Source organism: Ovis aries, chromosome 1, assembly GCF_016772045.2.
Source record: "Ovis aries strain OAR_USU_Benz2616 breed Rambouillet chromosome 1, ARS-UI_Ramb_v3.0, whole genome shotgun sequence".
Lineage (NCBI taxonomy): Eukaryota > Metazoa > Chordata > Mammalia > Artiodactyla > Bovidae > Ovis > Ovis aries.
Genome location: NC_056054.1, coordinates 27,719,021 through 27,723,924, shown reverse-complemented (window position 1 = coordinate 27,723,924; position 4,904 = coordinate 27,719,021).

Here is a 4,904-nt window from a genome sequence, read left to right as displayed (position 1 = left end):
CCGGCTCCCCGGCCCCGCCCACGGAAGGCCCCGCCCAGCGGGCCGCCCACAGGCCCTCCGAGGGGCCCGCCTACCGCAGAGTGGGCGGGACCCCGGCCTCTTCGCTCTGTTTCCTGATCCACCCGCGGTCAGAAAACCAGTTTGGAAGCCACGCCCTTCTCCTGTTTTGGAACAAGGTAGAAACAGGACTGATTCTAAAGCTGAAACTCCAATACTTCGGCCGCCTCATGCGGAAGAGTTGACTCATTGGAAAAGACTGTGATGCTGGGAGGGATTGGGGGCCTGAGGAGAAGGGGACGACAGAGGATGAGATGGCTGGATGGCATCACCTACTCGATGGAAGTGAGTGAGTGAACTCCGGGAGTTGGTGATGGACAGGGAGGCCTGGCGTGCTGCGATTCATAGGGTCGCAAAGAGTCGGACACGACTGAGCGACTGAACTGAACTGAGAAACTGAACACGACTGAAGCGACTTAGCAGCAGCAGCAGCAGAAACTGGAGAAAAAGAGAAGCCGAAAAAAAGTTTTGGAATCTGATAAATGGGGAAATTTTAAACGTCCATTTCCTCATTTCAAAAGATCATTCAACCCATTCTCACATTCCTAGATATGAAATGAAACGGCTTGGTGTGGACAGTGTCTGGTGCTGTAAGCAGTAAATGGTGGCTGTTGTTACTGGTTTAGTCGCTAAGTCGTGTCTAGTCACCCGTCAAATTTGCCCAGCAGAAAAAAATTTTTTTTCTCTTCTTTCAAAATTATTTCTTTTTTTTCTTTTTCTTTTTTTTACTTTACAATATTGTATTGGTTTTGCCATACATCAACATGAGTCCGCCACAGGTGTACACAGCAGAAAAATTTTGACATACCCTGATCAGCACCACACAGCTGCCCTGTGAGCTCATTTGAGCTGATGTTAGAAAACATGTGTGCAGGAGTTCCCTGGCGGCCCAATGGTTAGGACTCCAAGCTTTCACTTCTGTCGTCTGGATTCAGTCCCTGGCGGGGGAGCTAAGATACCAAAAGCCACGCGCGGCAGAAAACAAAACATAATTCATACAGAAACTGTGTGCAGAAGCTTGAAACCATGGAGGGTTCCATCCAGTCACCACGTCTATGCAGAAAACTTCCTTTACAGCAGGACTTTTCCAAAGACAGGAAGCTCCCTCAAAACAATGCATCACACTCCCTGCTTTCAGCTGCAGCTGAGAATTAAGTAGGCTAGCGACTTCACTTTCACTTTTCACTTTCATGCATTGGAGAAGAAAATGGCAACCCACTCCAGTGTTCTTATCTGGAGAATCCCAGGGACAGAGGAGCCTAGTGGGCTGCCGTCTATGGGGTCACGCAGAGTTGGACACGACTGAAGGGACTTAGCAGCAGCAGCGGCAGCAGGCTCCCGTTTTACGTAAGAAGGAGAGGTGTCAAAAGACAAAAAATCTTGCTGTCTGGCTTGAGGTACAGAATTCCATTCCAGGCACAGGGCTTTCCCTTAGCTTCACTCTCGCTCCAGGCCCTGTGAGTTTGAGGTAGCCCGGTACATCTGCTCTGGCCCGTAACTAACTAAGCAGTGCCAGAAGTGGGAGCAGGACTGAACAAGTACTGGGCCGGGAGTCGGGAGACCTGACTTTTGGTCTCAGGTTTACCCTTATCCAGTTAGATAACCCCTGACTGAACACAAAGATCACTAATCAGCCCACACTCATTCAGTGCTGACCACAAATCCCTGAGAACTGAACGTGAAGCTTAAGAAGGGTGACTACCTAATTGTCCTCCTTTGAGGGGAGACAGACAGAGCTGATCCAAGTCTGAAACAGGAATCATTTGCCTGTAGTGTATAGGGCCCAAGAGAGCATATCAAATGTTTTCTGAAAAAGCTCACTTCAAATCCAGACATTTTTCAATGCCTTGAAACCCGAGGCAAGCAACAGGAGCTATGTAGAGCTAAGGAGATCAGAGGACCCAGAAGAAACAGTGGACCCACTAGAAGAGCAATGGGTCAATTCTAAAGACAGAGGGCCAAGGAATAGAGCCCGTCTTGTCTAACAGCCGAAGAGGGGCTCAATAGCCTTCTGGGGTGCGTGGCCAATAGTAACAAATCTAACCCCTCAGGCAGGTGTCCAAAGCCCTTTTTTTCTGGTACCTGTCTGCTTCTCCACTTCCCTTCATGTCTCCCTAAGAACCCTATGCTGTAGTAACACTGAACTGTTCACTATTCCCAGAGCTTGTCCTCACTCCATGCCCTTTTAAAAATGTTATACCTACTGTCAAGAGCTTCCCTGGTGGCTCAGATGCTAAAGAATCCACTTGCAATGCAGCCATGGGTTTGATCCCTGGGTTGGGAAGATCTCCTGGAGAAGAGGAAATGGCTACCTACTTCAGTATTCTTGCCTGGAGAATTCCATGGACATAGTCCATGGGGTCGCAGAGTCAGACACTCCTGAGTGACTAACACTTTCACTTTAACTACAGTCTGGTATGTTTTTTTCTGTGCATCTTTTCCTAGTATACTCTGACATCCTTCAAATCCCATTTCAAAACTCACAATCTCTATAAAGTCTTCCTCAATCCTCATCCTTCCTCCTTCCCACAAGAACAAATTCCTCCCTCTGATTCCACAGCACTTTTCACAATCCTTTACTGTTGTATATGGAAACAGAACTATGTTATTTAATATGATTCTTTATCCAAGGCAGAGATATTGTTTTCATTTACGTACCTGGTGTCTAGCACAGGGCTTATCATGGGTAGGTGCTTGCATTTTCTCCTTGGGATGGCCCTGGGGCCTGTAACACATTAAGGATAAACACGAGCTGGAAAACCAGAAATGCCATTAAAATTTTTTTTATTTATTTTTTAATTGAAGAATAATTGCTTTACACAATTTTGTTGTTTTCTGTCAAACTTCAGCATGAATCAGCCATAGGTATACATATATCCCCTCCCTCTTGAACCTCCCTCCCATCTCCCACCCCATCCCACCCCTCTAGGTTGATACAGAGCCCCTGTTTGAGTTTAGAGCAAATTCCCATTGGCTATCTATTTTACATATGGTAATGTAAGTTTCCATGGTACTCTCTCCATACATCCCACCCTCTCCTCCCCTCTCCCCATGTCCTCAAGTCTGTTCTCTATGTCTGTTTCTCCATTGCTGCCCTGCAAATAAATTCTTTGGTACCATCTTTCTAGATTCCACATATATGCATTAGAATACAATATTTATCTTTCTGTTTCTAACTTACTTCACTCGGTATAATAGGCTCTAGGTTCACCCACCTCATTAGAACTGACTCACATATGTTTCTTTTTATGGCTGAGTAGTATTCCATCATGTAAATGTACCACAACTTCTGTATCCATTCATCTGTCGATGGACATCTAGGTTGCTTCCATGTTCTAGCTATTGTGAATAGTGCTGGAATGAACATTGGGGTACATGTTTCTTTTTCAATTTTGGTTTCCTCAGGGTATATGCCTAGGAGTGGGGTTTCTGGGTCATATAGTGGTTTTATTTCTAGTTTTTAAAGGAATCTCCATACCATCTTCCATAGTGACTGTATCATTTTACATTCCCACCAACAGTGCAAGAGGGTTCCCTTTTCTCCAGCATTTATTGTCATAAATATCTTTTTTTTCCCCTTGTAATGAAGAGTTCTAATATTTTCTAAGGTTTACTGCCGGGAGCCAGCGTGAGGAATCCCACCCGTGACAAGGTCATGCGGCAGAGATCTGATGGGCAAGGCAAGTCAGATCTCAGGTTTTCCCCCTGGCATTGCCTGAGCATGTACCCCCCAAAATAAGAATCTGCCTGCTTTTCCACTCTTCTGACATTCTCTGGAAAAAGTCAATTCAGGGCTTTAGTCTTCTGCATTTGAAAGAGTGTTTCAATCCAAAAATCCCTCTGATGGCTTTTTAGCCTGCCTGCAGGACTTGTACAGCTGCGCAAGTGATTGTTTGAGGTGTCCTGACCGCAGGAGGCACAGGAAGCTTAAAACATCCTAGGAATGTAGGGGCTTCCGAAGAGTCAAAATCATTAGAATAGGACTGATTAAAGGTTTCATTTGTTGAGCCAATACTTGCTGCCAATTTTTCATATCCTTTATTTTTAGATATAGTTGGTATATAGAAAAACAAGTAGTAGACCTGGTATTAGCATCATTAGATCTTTGAGTTAAGTACCTCTTCCCACTGCGCCTTTGTTCTATAGAGTTGTAACTTTAGTGCTTTAAGGAGATGCAGATTAAAGAAAAACACTTAGGGGAAACGAAATTAACATTCATTAAGGAAGAGAGCCAAAAAGTGTTAACAAACCTCTTGGCCAGAAGATAATGTAAATCACCTGAGACCTTTAGTATACAAATAGATATACAGAAAGAGTCTGGGCTGCTAATGCTATGTAATTTTGTATTACCCATTGATCTCTATGTATAATCAAAAGTATAAAAGGCCTTGAAGGACGATAGAAGGGGAGCCAGTCGCTGGACTGGTTTTCCCCGTGTCTCCTCTTAACTCTAATTTCAGGCTGAATTCCCATCTGGGGCGTGGAGGCTCACTATGTCTACTTACTTGTCCCGGCTTTTAAGATCTGTAAGAGAGAGAGCCCAAGGCTCTCCTTTACAAATAAATTAGTGTTTTCATTTTCTTTAGATTATACAAAGAAGTAGAATTGCTGGATCAAATGGTAGTTCTATTTTTAAAATTTTGAGAAACCTCCATATTGTTTTCCATAGTGGTTGCACCAATTTACATTTCCTTCCAGCAGTGCATGAGAGGTCTTTCTTTTTCCCAATATGCTTTCTTGTGCTTGCTCTCTACAAGATGGCAGAGTAGAAGGACATGTACTCATCTTCTCACTTCAAGAAAACGAAAACTGCAACTTGTTGCTGAACAGAACAGTTTCTAGAACTA